Here is a 15,739-nt window from a genome sequence, read left to right on the forward strand (position 1 = left end):
TCTCCACTGACTTTTCCTCATTCACGTCCTTCGTTCCCTCTTTTCTCCTTCGTTCTTCGCTAGAAAAAAAAAGAATTCCTTTCTTCTTCACGCTCCCATTCTCCCTTCCATTTGCATTCTAGCTCTTTAATCGTTCCACTGTCCAACTGGCTTCCTTCTCGATCAATCGGTACACCCTTCGCTCGTTCTTCGCTACGAAATTCATTCCACTGGTCGCTTCGTTCCTTTTCAACTCCCGCTCCCCTATTGCACTCAATTTTTATGCCCTCCGCCTCTCTCCTCCTTCCTTTATTCGCTTAGCCAATATTTATCGCTGTTTATTCTATTTTGCCCTTACGTATTAGCCCTTCGATCCTCTCGTTACCCATTTTGTACTTCCACCGTTTCTCGCTCGCACTTTACTTTAAATTCTATCCACCTTCCTCCACTCCTCCTCTCTTCTGGTCACCGCTTCTTTTGAACTCAACCCCATCTCGTCGAGTTCCTCTCTTGTCCTTCCCTTTTTCACATTCTCCCCCCCCCCTCCCTCCCTGCTGTATCTGCTTCTGCTGCTGTCTCTGCGCCTCTTTGTCCGCCTCTCCCACGTTCGTACCTATTCGGCCGGCTTTACTTACTTAGTTACTTACTTGTTCGCTTCTATCGAGACTCGGTTTGCCGTACGTGCCGCCCGGTCGGTGACTGGCCTCCAAGAGTGGCGGCTTGTCTCCACCAAAGGAGCACAAAACCGACCGACGACGGTCCGCCGCGCGACTAGTCGGTCCGGCTAATTGGAATTGCATTAATTCCTTTCTTCGCCGGTTGCTTGCGCGTTAGCCTAATAAGATTGTGCCTCTCAGTATGCGCGACAGGTATCCTTCGTGAAAATCTCTGTCGCTTCCGCGTCCCTGGCATTCCGCGGGTCTTTCTTTTTCCCCTCGATTGGTGAGAGTCGATCCAGTCTCCTCCAGTTACTTGAAGATCTCGCGATCTCAAATTAAAGGCCAGCGATCAATTTGCGTTTATCGAAGCTGGAGAAATAATCAGGTAGCTTTTGCCGGTGAGTAGAGCGCGGTAGAGAAGAAACAAGGGTGAAACGGGTTCACGGAAATTGACGTCGTTAATAAAGTTACGCAGAAAATTGGCTTCACGCGATCTCGTGCTTAACCGACTGCTGAGCATGCTAATATTTGTTGCTCCCTCGATTGATTAGCGCTATCGATAAAGCATCCTTTTTGGTCTAGATCGTATCTATCGTTTCTCCGTTACGATTTTAATTGATTATCCAACGCAACGAAGATTTATAGCAAAAGATCGATATGTTAGATTTATTGAAAAATTATTTCGACGTTGAGGCAAGGATCAGAAAGTTCATCACACTGGCTTCCAACGAACGAAACTTCCGACGACTCTCGACGCTTGTGTATACACCGCGTCCCGTTTCAAAGGGACCGTATTCTCGGCCGCTTTATCCCGCAGAAACGTATTACGATTCCGAATGCTTTCGAAGAGGCTTTTGTCATCTCTTCAGGAACTTGCTCTTTCATTAAGATTTCTCGGAGCGTGTTTGCGATTCTCTTTCTTCCGATGAATTCTCTTCTCTCCCTTGAATACGTGCCATTTAACCGCCGCCTAAGAACGACGTACAATGTACATGGTGCCGTTCGTCCTTGTATTTTTCCCTGTTACATCGTTCCGTTTCTCGTATGACCTGGTTTTAATGTTTCAATAAATTCTTCGAAATCTAAAGATAAGAATTTTCTTGGAGAGTGGGCGTTTGCTTGAAAAGACAAACGTCGACGTTTCAAGGAACATATGCGAAATCTTTTTGTTAATCGTCGTGACCTGATTGCACGTCGGTTACAGAGATGTTACCTACTTTCCTCGTTCTGGAAAAGCAATATCAGAGAAACGTGATGGGCTTTGGCATTTTATTTAAACGAGACTTTGCAGCAATGCGTCGTCTTTTGCACGAACAATATCTTAAAGCGAATGAATTTTTTTAATTCCGTTAAAATTCCAATAATCCGTGCAGATAATGAAAGTGCAATTTATGCTTTGCTAGGTCACATTCTTTTATTATTTCTATCTCGTATCAGGTAACATTTTCGGTTAATTTACAGAAAGTCGGAAAATAAGGTTTGAATAATCTATAAGTCTTTTGGTAATGCCGCCTATAAATTATTTGAAATTCATATTGGAATATACTTCATTGTCATACAAAATCGAGTGTCATTAAATAATTATCAAATATACAACGCAATGATAAATTTGAATAAAACAGCTTGTAGTAAAAAAATTGTTCGTTGCATATACCGTTTCGTTCCATCGCTACCTGTCCCACACTCAGCCAATTCAAATGGGCTTTGAGGCTTCCCTGTGTCTCGCTGTTCTATTTTCCTCTCCATTTTCTCTAAACGAAGAAACATCGCAGCTAGACCACGCACTTTAAAAATACAAGACCTCGATCACGGCAATTTAGCTTCTCGCCTCCACGACTATCCGTACACCTTTAAAAAATTTACAGGACGCTCAATTCGCTGATCTATCTACAAAACCGAATCTTCAAAACTAATCGAAAACCATTTTTAACACCTTCGAGAGGCTTACAATTATACGTATGGTACTTTAATTTAGCACAGATATAGCCCAAAGTAATACTTAAGAAGATTTATTCCCCGGGTGCTACTATCGGGCCGGTTGATCGGAGATTGTCATCCAAGTGCACCAGTTGCACGTACTGTAACACGATTTCCTTGCTCCTCGCACGGCATCCTCCTCGAATCGGCTGAAAATCGGTACCATTATCGCGATAAGATCGACCGCCTCAACGGACGATTTATTCGTCCCGCAATTGATTCACGCTCCGTACACCGTGAGGCGTAACCAAGTCCATTTTCATTGCGATTTAATCACTCGGTCAAACATAATAAATCCGCTCGGCCGGGTTAATAAATTCCCCGTCTAAAATCTCGCGCCTATAACCAATTATGCCGGCGTTTAATTATTTATCGCGCTCTCCGGAGCCGGAGATTCCCCGTAGGCTTTGCAAATATCGGCCGCGCACCAGATGCCCTGAACGCGAGACAGCCTCGCGGTATTTAATGCCTGGATCCATATTTAATTACGCGATATATTTGTACGAATTATTGCTACAGAATTAAAATTCCCACATCATTAGTACGAGTACATTAATCGATGGCCGGACATTTGTTCGGGGCGTTTGCATTTCCTGCACGTGCTCGCTCGTGTCGACACTTTGATTCTATCATCGCTATTCGCGGAAGAAAAACGATTTGGAAAAAAAGTGGACTGTACCGTTCGTTTATCGCAATTTATTATAGAAGAATGCGGTAGATTCCACGCGATAATTCTTCAATGGTGACTTGTTATATGTCGCTTCACTGATGTGAGCTTCATTCAGTTTGACGGCGCGATACAAACCTTGAATTGCTCGACGATTATAGGAAAGATCATATTATTAGACAACTATACAGGTTGTGATGCAAGATATAAATGTGTGTGTAGGTTCATAAGCAACTGACGTGAATGTTGGATTAACCAACATACACGTAGATCATAACTACGCTATTAATGTTATGTTTTTAATATTACGTTTATGATTAATATTATTTTAAATGCTGCTGCATCTATTGGTTTTATACACAGACTCACAAAAGAATTCGAACACTTATCGTAGAAAATTTGTCGTCTATATCGTATGCACTTCGTATAAGAAACAATATATTCACATATATTCATAAACGGTATGTACAAGTGTTCGAATACTTTCGTAAGCCAGTGTATAATTTTTTCAACTACGAAGATCGAACATGCTTCTACCTAGCAAATGCTTTTTCGCTATTTTGGTACGGAAAATGAACATTGGCTAGAAGATCTTTCCTTACTATTGTGTCATTAGGCACGCATTCGCATTAATTGTATAGATAATACGTACTAGCAACCAGGTTGAGAGACAGCTCAGCTAATGGACCGTCTCTCTCCTCTTCTCTCTCATCAACGACGGCTATTGTTGACTTCACGCGTCAGCCACCGTGACGGCACCTACGCGAATCGTACCATGCACGTCGCCAGCTTGTGTCCTCGCATTTCCCCTAGAATCGTCGCAAACTCTTGTTGGAAATTCCTTTTATTAATGTGGCCGCATTGGCGCCGACCTGGCCGAGTCGATATGCTCGTGTAACGCTCTTCTGCTTGACTAGGGCAAGGAGAGTATGTTGAATGGAATTGCGTAGATTACGAGGCTGTATTACGAGGAATCAACCGATTGGAGAATTACACGTAAAGTGGGTTACGTTCCTGTAGACATTTCTGGTGCACACGAACCTTCTTCACTGTCTCCATGTCTAGGATCGTTCCTGTAACAGTATATTATTTAACAACCTATACAACAGATTAGTATAACGTTTGATCATTAAAACGAAATTCAATGTCTGTCATAAACGATAACACTGACATATGAGCTGTTCAGAAGCCACATTGATCAACGTCATTGATAGTTTCATACTTGACAACCGTACCAAACAACCAAGATTCGTCTAATTATCGTCCAACTATACATCCATTTGCTCGCCAATAGCAACAATATCCTACAACAGCGAATCACTACGATGTAGTAGCTATCTTCTTGGACAAAGTCGAGTTTCTTGGTGCTGCTCTTCCACGACTGCTTCACAGAGCCCGCTAACACTCTAGATACGTTTGCATGGACAACAATGGTATGTCAATTTACTCAAGCGAGAGGTCATTCACCTTGCAGCGGAAAGCCGTCTGTTTCCCCTAAAATCCGACTAAAATTACAAGCCATTGAATCGCGTTGGTTCCCCGACTCGCGTAGCATCCTCGCCTTGCAATATCTCACTCCTCCGGTGACCTTTCCTCTTTTTCTCTCTACGTTTTGCTCTTCGCCTCTTCTTTCCGCCACGCCGGCAAACAGCAACGACGTTACGTGACGTGGCTACGTTTTAGAAAGGGAAAAAGATCGGTGTTGCAGCGTCGCGGCTGGAGATGCGTGAATATAATGATAGAGCGAGGGAGAGAGGGCTAGAGCCGTACGGATGGCGCTCGAGGGTCGTGGAGGAAGGACGAGGGTGGAGAACACGGTAGACGAGGGGAAAAGAGTCGGACAGGCGGAGAGGCGGACGCGAGCGAGGGTAATGTACTGTTCTCACCTCCGACAGGCCCTGCGGGCTTCCTCGGCTATCCTTCGCTGGCATACCGAACCGAGCTAGCGTGCACGCCCGTGTACTCTGCACCACCCTGTGTATGCATGCACTTGCACACATGCCCTAATCGACGGCGTACGTGGATGCACGGACGCATGCAACGCGTAGAATCGCGGTACGTGCGATTGAAACGCTCACCTTGGTATCTGTTCATCGGTGTTCCTATCATATCCAGGCGATAGAGCGAGAGAGCCACTTGCCGCCGCTTCTACGAAACACCCTTTCTCCTTCTCGTTCGCGCAACTGGATTTTCTAATAGCTAGAAAACCCGTGGTTCGAGTCTGATCTAAAAAAAGAAACAGTGAAAATTCGTGGTTATTTCGCCTGTTTGACAGATGTCTAATTTTCCCTCTTTCGAGTCATATAGGTTTTAGAATTACAGCAGTTTTGTAATTATCGATGTATATTGATTTGATCGATCGATCTGTATGACTATGTGTATGTTCACTTATATCAAAGAACACAAGAAGTTAGATCTAAAAACGATTTTAGTAGCCCGGTTAACGTTCAGAGACACAGATACCGTGTCGTTAGTATCCGTGTAGTTATATATATGGTTCGCAAATTGGAAGGTTATTTTCGACCCAGATTGCTGGCGTTTTTATTCCACGTACTGCTCTGTTTCCAAAATATCCGAAGGAACGGTAGCTGCAGTCAATTGGATCATACATGCAATCTAGAACGAGTCAGGCGAGACACTCTCCTGCTTGCTAACTATTCGAAAACGTTGAGATATCGGGGAAAATTCTCTCGATTCCTCGTCAAGATACGGGTTATGTGTGGAGAGTTCGCTCTTGAAGAATACATTAGTGCACTTCGGCGAATACAATTTGATGGCACGAGAGTTTCGAGTCGTTCCACTTAGACTTTATCTACGTCGAAGTAGAACAAGTCAGGTAATAACTACACACGGGCAAATTCATGGTCTCTTTCACTTTTATTAGATTATAAAAATACTAATGTCGGGTACTAAAACGTCATATTAAAATAATATTAAAATTGGTAGGTAACTACGTAACTTTCTAGATCCAATTTATTAACCCGCTGAAAGCGTAATCACCAGATTTAGTGGAGAGAAAAATTATGGATTATAAAATCAATCGGCATATTTTCAGGTTGCAAAATTCGCAGCATGATTCTTATACAAGACGTATAACACCGTATTACAATATTGTGCGTAATACTATGTACGATAGATATACGATAACAATACATATAATTTAATTAATAAATTTAAATCCTTTAACAAATGTCTGCTTCGTATATGTTATATCGTGTGGCAATTTTGCGCGAATACAAAATTCTGATTGATTACTCGTTTCTTTGGTATTATTAAATTAATCGTCACGTTGATGTCCTAATGCTTATGAATGAGACGTATACATATATATGGATGTTCGTGAATTATAGCAATCAAAACGATACATTCACCAGACAAAGTTGATGCGAAGGCGGAAGACGGAAAGAAAGAGACGAGCAGATGCCAGTCGATCCAGAGCGGCAAACAAGGGGGATGAAGAAGAGAGAAAAGGGCTGCTGACAGACAGTGACGGGTACCACTTTATCCGCGACACGATTCTGCGCTTACCACAGCCCACCCATTCACCATCGGCGTCACCGATGCCACCCACGACCGATCTGATCTGATCTGAACCTACTCGATCCGATCCTTTACTCGCGCGCTCCGTATATCTGCCGCCTTCTTCTTCGATCTTCGTCCTCTCTTCTTTTCCCTCGTTACACAACACGAGTCTCTGTTTACGCAGCGCTCGTGTTGCTTATTTTTACCGAGAAGACAGACACGTTCACGTTCCAGCGAAAGAGAGGCACAACTACGATTTGGGAATAGAACACCGATCCGACCTCACTGCAGACCGATCGTACTTAAAAGATACACAACACCTATGGAAGTTTCCTGTAAATTCGGAGTTAATAGGAATCGATGGTACATCTATCGATGGGAGAAGTGTTTTACCACGAACGAGATAAACCGATATAACACGCGATGTACTTTTGCGTTACTTCGATTTATAGAAGAGTAAGATAGCTTGGAACTAATCGAATTAAAGTTAATGCAAATGTGACGGAAGAACGTCGCAATAGTTCCTGTGTATCTGAACAGTTAAATTATCGAAATAAATCATTTTTATCATTACCATTCGGACAGAAATAACAAAGCAAATAATACAAAAGCAGAAATTCAGAAACCTGTGAATTTTAATTAAGAATTCACATTTTACTGTATATATAATACAATAGAATAATTCGCATATTGTCTAAATTTTACTTAAAACCAACGTCTCTAAACATTCAATAATGTATGATCCTCGACGAGAATGTCGAAAAATTGAAATATTTATTTCGTACCATATTTACGATCGATTCTCCACTCGATAGATTTAGATCTCTCATTTATGAATTTTACGATATACATTTTTGATCAATTATTTTCAGCAATATTTCGAAAAAGTTTTATCATTGTTATTTATTGTCATCGTTATTTGTTATTATTATTTCTTTATTATCATTTCTAGCAGAAATAAGCACTGCAAATTCACGAGGGGTTCAATTTCGATTTTGCATATTTGTGTACGTTTCTCGCCGGTGGAAATGCGTTGCATGAATTTTTGCCAGCAACTTTCGAGTCAATTTCCGCGCAAGAAGTAATCCGATGCATGGTAACATGTATCACGCGTGCCGCTCTATATCCTTCCACGAGGATTATGGATTTCTGAATCTCTCGCAGCGAACACACGTGCAATGTGTACACTATATGGTCCCTTGCATCCGTAAATGGTATGTGCATCACTGCTCCTTCTTGACGCATCGACGTGAATGGATAATAAGTGAGATACGAGGGAATCTATTCTCCGTGAATTTTAACGAAAGAAACCCATATAATGTGGTCGATATCTGTAACTCTAAATATTTCCACCTTATGATTTTTAATGCTTCTTTGATCGAAGATTTACACAGATTATTGGATAATATACAAATTTGTATTCTTGTCAGAGATCGAGTCAAGATTCATAAATGCCGCGTTTCTCTTGTATTCTGAATAAGCTCGAGCTTCTAGATTCGATGGATACTTCAGCCAAGATTGATGGTACCAATCTGATTCATGCTCTTGATGAGTTGAAAAACTTTTTCTCGGCGTTCTTTCGCAATTGCGATTAACGTTGAGGCACTATCAGCAAAATGAAACGTCAAAGCTAATTCGAATCATGACGAGGTATTCGAGTGAAATCTACCGAGAGAAAAATGGTTTCGAGCTTACAGTCCAATATCTTGGCCCAGCCCGTCCGCCTGATTAAACTTCCCTGATTTTTACCTCTACAGCTTTTCATGTAGGCCGCCTCTTTCCATTTTATGATCCAACTTGAGAATTTGATTCACTGCATAATGTCCAGAACAGAGTATATTTTACTCATGTAAATGCGAACTATTCCATGAATCTTTGTCACCGATGGCAATTCACGGTGGAACTTTATAAATGTAACGATACTTTATAAAGAATCGTTTTACAATTTTTACTTAAAAAATAGAAATAAATAGAAATAAAGCAAGCGCAGCGAACCGCGATTTTACAGGAAAATACCGAAATGTTCGCGGGTCACAGATTGATACCTCGTTCAAATAAAACCAATATAACATAGGCAACACAGCGTTCGCGATAATGAACGCCGTAGCTATTCATATCTTGCATTTATTCAGGAACTTCGTACCGAATACCAAGCTCCGCACGAAGCATCTGGTGAACCGCGATCTTATCTCTCATAAAATATTATCGAGGCACCATCTGCCAGTTACGCAAAATCTGTTGGGGAAACGTTGCATTTATCCATTTCGCGATGTTGCAGCCACGCGGAAGTAACGCATTCGTAGATTAAAGAAAGTAATCGCTTAGGAGTATGTATCTTCGAGCCGTTCCACCGTGACTCCACCCATTCCTCCCCTTTCAACAGCGGAAAATGACGGAGTTTCCTTTTTCTGGGGCACAGTGAAAAATTTACGGATTAATATTCGTCTGATGCAAACGGTTCCACAGCCGAGAAAAGGAATAGCGTGCGAATGACTGAGACGCCGAGATCGCGAGAACGATGAACTTGGTAACTTTTGAAATCCTAGGACAATGCGAAAAGAAAAAGAAACAAAGATACGGTCGTCGTTATCCAATTTGGAAGTGATTTTACTGTGCTCGAGATATCAAATTTCCGAAACACGTGCCTCGTAGGACTCCTGTTTAGAAAACACCAACGATGAAAGAAGAAGCGAAAGAAGAAAACGTGAGAAAAAAGAATAATTGATTAACGGGTCTAAAAGGAGTATCGCCATTCGTACAAGTGTTAAGGGGGAAAAAAATTAAGAAGCTCAGGGAAGGATAAAAATTTCCACTTGGCAAGTGACGAGTCCCTAAATACTAGCCTCGTAATAAATAAGAAACAATTTCGTAGCCATTAATTCTAGGTATTTAATAAGCCATCTCCTGAAGAAGAAAATCGATTCCAGATAGTGGAACACACCCCAGTGACTCGGTTCGGCGAACGAGTCCGAGTCCTTTCTGGCCAGTCATTTTGGCTCGCGGCCACTCTTTTCCCCAGCGTCTTGCTTACTGCTGCTCGATGAACCTCCTAACGACCGGTCTCTGTCGACTAATTTCAGGGCTTTCTAATTAATACAAATAACCTTGGCGACCGGCAGCTCGTAGTCCACGCGGATCCACGCTTTCTCCTCGCGAATTAACCCGTCGTCCCACTCTGCTCCGTAGGCTCGTTCTCGAGGCTCGAACCGGCGATGTACACTGCAAAAAGGACGGGGCCACCTCGAAGACCTCCAAATTACCGGCATTTATATCCCGCGCCGCTAATGTCGACTTCGGAATAAACGCTTCGGAGAAGTCGCGGCTCTTAATTACCGGCGGCCCACCGTGAAACTTTGTCTTGCTAAAATAGTTATGAATATTTATAGTTTAATTGTGAAAGAGAAGCCGTGAGCGTGCTCGCGGCCCGCTGCAACCCCGGCCGTGCCTTTGCAACCCTTTAGCCGGTTTTGTTTCCTTTCGTTTGTGTTCCACTCTCCTTTCCTCCTCCTCCATTACGATCTCCCTCGTCCTCCACCTCTCTTTCGTTGTATACTCTTCCACGAACGCGTAACTCGACCCGCAATTCGTGAAAATATATTTTGAGGGAGAGAAACCTTCCGACTGTTTCGCTAGTCTTTCCTTGAAATTTCGTCTACACGTGCATATGTATATTACTTTCTCGCGTATCTATGTGGCAACAGACCTTTCGACGATCAAACCACCCGTCTACCCACGCTTTCATCCTTCGCATCCGCATTATTAGTTTCGGGAACCTTCCGCGGGAAGGAGATCCGACAAAGAAGTTAATTAACTTCCACGTTTCTTCGTCGCTCAAATAACGAACCGAGAAACGCACGAAGCGTAAACGGTGTGGACGATTTATAATTCATTCCGGCTCAAAGTAACGGGGGAATGATGCGGTGGTAGCGTTTCGAAGCAAGGAATGAGAAGAGAAGGAAGCAAGGGGATGATGATGCGGCTGTCGAAAAACGTTCGACGTCCGCGACCCTTTTCACGTCGTTTGAAACCCAAAGCGGAAAGCGGTAACGGGAAAAGCGTTTGCTCGTGCCTCTTCCTCTTCCTCTATACTCGGCTCCTTTCGTGTAAACAATAATCCTGCCATGTAAACAGTTTGATAACGAGAAGGGTGCCAGCTAGATCCCTTTCTCGCGTTCGCTACCCCCACGAGAGTGAGGTTTGAGAGTTCGTCCGGTGGAAAGGATCCGGCGTGCACGCGCTCAGACGTACGCACGCGCGTTTCCGCGCTGCGTTTATTTAAAGACATTGTTTATATAAAGCGATGCAAATGCCACGCTCTCGTATTTGACGTGCAAATAACCGCCGTGCAGCATCTCCGCTGCGGCTAATGACGCTCGTCTGCCGCCCTTTTCGGAGCCTACCACTTCGACAACGATCCGCGAGCATGCATGCAATGTCCCCGCGTGTTCTACACGGCCGGAAAAACCGCTGGGAACCGCGTTTCGATGTTGGAAACTCGGATAGCGCCGCCTGTAACCACACTTATCGGATTCACCACACTTCATCTCGATGGGATATTGGAATTTACGTCTCGCAGCGATACGAAAGAGATGGAATTCATTGCACTTTCCACATGTGGTAACGTAAAAAGAGAGAGAGAGAAAAAAATATAGCAATTTCACGATACAAGAAAAAATTCGTAGAGAGGCAACCATGATAGTAGCGAAAAAGATATGGCATTATATTAGAAGATCATAGAAGAAAAACGTGATACGTCATATCTTGTTTTTCGTACGAGTACAATTTGAGAAGACACTTTTATTTTTTCCTTTTTTCCAATGAATTGTTTCCACTGTAATTTTCATTTATTAGAATAGAAATATGTTAGGTTTAACTTGAGCCTATAAATGCGATTATGGTAATGAAAGCGTATTTGAATAATAGGTATAAATCTATAGTGAGACCGTTGTTACAGATGAATGCTACGTAATTAATGATTTTAGAGATCTTTCGAACATAATTTCTTTAAAGGCAAGATAGAAGTTAATATAATCGCAACGGGTGGATTCTGCGTTGCTCTCGATGAATCCAATTATCAAAATTCAATATTATTCCTTTTGATCTTGCGCTGAGCGTTTTAATAAAGTTATTACGGCATCTTGAGATTGTTATGGAAACGATAATTAATTAAAATTCAATTTAGATGAGGTTAAAACACGCAGAAAATCAGTATTTAAATTCACAAGTATCAGAACTGTTCGCGTGACTCAGAAATGCTCGCCGATGTTAACATAATTGGAATGATTTAGGAAAGCCGACGTAAAATAATATAAACTGTATGGAATAGATCACAATTTCAAGAACAAACATCGACGACGAGGATAATTAATCGAACGTCGACAAAGAAATAGATATGAATCGTCTAATGCCAGAATTAATTTCTGGTTAACATCGTAGATACAGTACAGTCTTCAAAATTGGTTGGCTCATTTAATTAGGTAATCCTCTAATCACTCGGAGCAGTATATTTCAATGATACAATCTGTACACGACGTTCCCTGCATTTATTTCCTCATCGTCCCCTGATTTCATCGCAGTGCGCCCCTCTCAACAGCCAAGTTACAGGATGTTGAAATCCACCACCATGACGATGCTCCCCTATTCGTTACACCTACCCTTGCGTAGCTTCCACCCTCGCAAAGGTGTTGAAATTATCGATCCTCGGTGACTTTCATTTAAATGACAATTACCAGTGAGCGAATAGTTGCGCCATTTCGTTCAATAAATCTAAAAGAAATCGCCACTTTTGGCACAATAGAATAGGAAATAAAAGTTACTTCGTAGTTACAAAGTAGGAATTAACTCGTCGAAACAGCGAGAGAGTCTGATTCGCGGTACAAAGCAGATAAACGGCTGCAGAAAATCATCGCATTGAAACACTTTGAAAATCCGGAATGCGGAAAGAAAAATAGCGAAGAGTGGAAGAAGAGAGCAACAGGAAGCTGGTGTAACAAAGAATAAACAAGCGGGTCAAGCTTTTAATCTGAAAATTCGAAGCGCGAGTTATTTCAATTTGTAGCTTCAACGAGTCGGACGAGCACGGGAAAATACTTTCTTAAATAACATCACGGCGCGTTTCCTCGGTATCGTGCACATTCGCGATTCTAACGTAGAAAAAGACGAGGAAACACTGGCTTATGCAGCATTAAGCTTAGATCTCTCGGTTTTCATTCGAAAGATTCCATGGATTCCAAGATTTCCATGGCTCAGATGCACTTAATCTTATTCGCGTGTCGCCTCGTTGGCTGGACATCAAGAATCGCCAAGGGTTGCATTTAGCAAATAAACATTTCAAGCTTAATTGTACCTTAAATTCACTATTAAAAGAGACACAAACCTTTTATTTCCATTTCCTATGATCTTATTGTACTTTATACTTTATATAATTTATTCTTGCAAACACAATATTTATTGCGGTGTTCTGTTTAAAGATCGAGCTCTGATAATGTGCGACAAGTATCTATAATGTGTACGAGAAGTTAATTTATTAATTTCCATTTGCAAGTTAATAAACTGCTCATAGAGGGATGTAAATTCTTCTTGTTAACATAGTGTTCCTGTATGCAAATTAGGATTTGAAATTAATAAAAATGATCCACTCTATTAAAACATAATCTGATAGCTAATCTGGCTAATGTTAGATGTTTTCTTAACGTGATCATTTTTCGCGAAAGTTCTATTTAATTTCTATATCTTCCCTTCCTACAAATATCGAACAAGAAATGTGTGAAACATACGCTATAACTACCCTTTGGTCGATTATCTGTCGCAGACGACGCGACGTTCATACTGTGATCAGTTTCTCTAAAATCGCTTCTACAGACCATCTGACTATTGTGCAAGTTTCTAGGGAGTTTCTTCCAGTTCTAACAATTTACTTTTATGGACAGCGTCCAAGCCGGAGCAGAAAAGACAATAGGAAAATAGGAACGAGCTTTCCTTTGACAATGTCCTCCTAAGACTACTGTGACGAATGTAACATTGCAAAAAATTTCCACATTCGCGGAGTGCTTCTGCCGTAAGGTAGAATTCATAAAGAGAATCCTAGCAACGTGACGATCCTACATTTCAAGCGTAGAGAGATTTCAGTGGCAAAAAATAATAGAGCGAAGACACCAAGGAAATGTTTCCGCAATAGAAGACACTGCAAGGACACCATAAAGAATATCAAAAACAGAAGTAAACGAAATCATCACAGAATGAAATGCGCTGCTGAATATACAAGATAATTCCAACACAGAACAAGAAGTGAAATTTTAGGTAAATAAGAGATTTTTTGTTGAGGTTATTTGATGTATAAACAGAGAAACTCGTGGATAAATTGTAAGGTAGAAAATATATTTTAATACAGAAGTGTAATTATAAGTAAGAATACAATTTGAGCTGGTCCAGATCCGCACGCTAGCTGTGTTACCCTATAACTGAAAACCCCGAAGCAAACGTCGCCTGTCTACTGTTTATGGTCTGCCTTCGACCCAGTCTATTGTCTATACGCTGTCGATGGCTTCAGTGCTTGCGAAAACTAAAAAGACCAGATGTAGAGTTTTCTTAGAAGTGGTGACCACTTCAACATTTTTCAATTGTAAAGTCATTTGAAAAATATATTACTTCGGAAATTCGAGGAACACCTTTAACTTTATCATTTTATTCATACCCTCGATAAACCTAAGGAACCACCATAAACATAATCTTTTTAATATAATGTTTATAACTTACTCTTATTAACTTGGAGGAATCTCCAATCCTGTAAGTGTTTTCGGTTTATGTATGGCCCTTAGAACAGTCCTTAGGTTTATTGTACGCTCTTACAAATTGTGGAGAAAACGGGTATGTACCTAACAGGAAAAGCGGGTTTTCCCATGAACAATGTCACCCACGAACCACGTTGGCAGGAGGCTTCGCGAATCATTACCCTCACTTTCCTAACGAAAAATGTGAACAACGAATCCGCCGCCTTCGTTCAAAGACACACCCATACCGAGCTTTCCTCCGTAATAACACGAGAACGGACTTTACTTGTTCTACGACGACAGATCCATCGACGTCTCTGGACTGGATCTGCGACATTAGGACAGTCAACATCTCGGACCGATTCAACGACTACAGAACAGTCGCCACATCTCTAAACTGATTCTCCAACTTTGGAACAGTCAACATATCTTTACCGGGTTCATCCGTCAATCATTCATCTACTTCATTCATCTCTACGCACCAGCGTAACTAGCTTTTATATAAAGTTGTTGGAAATATGTAATATCTTTGAACTGTTAATCAAGCGCTACTCATTAAAACCACCTCTATTACCCTAATCGAAATAGGGGATCGATCTGCTCGTGGCGTCGATTATTCTAATCGTAACGGGAATTTACGACTCCCGTTACGCGCTTCCTCGCGATCGCTTCTCCCCGCGACTGGTCGATGAAATAATAAGAAATTGCCGATGTGGAAATCTAGCACGATATACCCATGTATATTCCTTCTGAACAACGTCATTCAAGAAATCCGTCTTATTTTCGTTTACGTTTACAATCGATGAACGTCGTATTCCAAGACAATCGAGAATCTACCGCATCGAGTTTAAGATTATCTCGATCGTCGTTGCGACACGAGCAGTCTCGGTATACGGTAGAGCGTCCGGAATTTCCTGGATAATTTGGCCAGGGCGAACCGCCAGCCTGTGATTTGCGAGCTCCCGATGGATAAAGACGATCCGCCATGGATAAGACGTCCAACCCAGACAGTTGCAAAGAGCGAGGCGATGGCGAGGCAGTACGAGAGACAAAAGGGGGTTGGTAAGAGAGAAACGGATATCAAGAAAGGGGTAGGAAGAGGGCAGAGGTAAGGAAGAGGGTAGGCAAGACTCGACAATTTGCCATCGAGTTTGCGAGCGACTTCC

At 41.9% G+C, this 15,739-nt stretch overlaps 1 long non-coding RNA gene across 2 annotated transcripts in view; it reads right to left on the reverse strand.

Annotated features, from left to right (window-relative positions):
- Positions 1-2,043: 2,043 nt before the first annotated feature.
- LOC143302865 (uncharacterized) overlaps positions 2,044-15,739 on the reverse strand; it is a 263,160-nt gene continuing 249,464 nt past the window's right edge. For both annotated transcript variants that reach the window (XR_013058692.1, XR_013058693.1), the window contains 3 exons: positions 5,361-5,508; positions 3,935-4,355; positions 2,044-2,764 (listed from right to left, as the gene is read on the reverse strand). This is a non-coding gene — a long non-coding RNA (uncharacterized LOC143302865). The remainder of the gene's footprint in view (positions 2,765-3,934; positions 4,356-5,360; positions 5,509-15,739) is intronic.

This window comes from Bombus vancouverensis, chromosome 6, assembly GCF_051014615.1.
Source record: "Bombus vancouverensis nearcticus chromosome 6, iyBomVanc1_principal, whole genome shotgun sequence".
Taxonomy (NCBI): domain Eukaryota; kingdom Metazoa; phylum Arthropoda; class Insecta; order Hymenoptera; family Apidae; genus Bombus; species Bombus vancouverensis.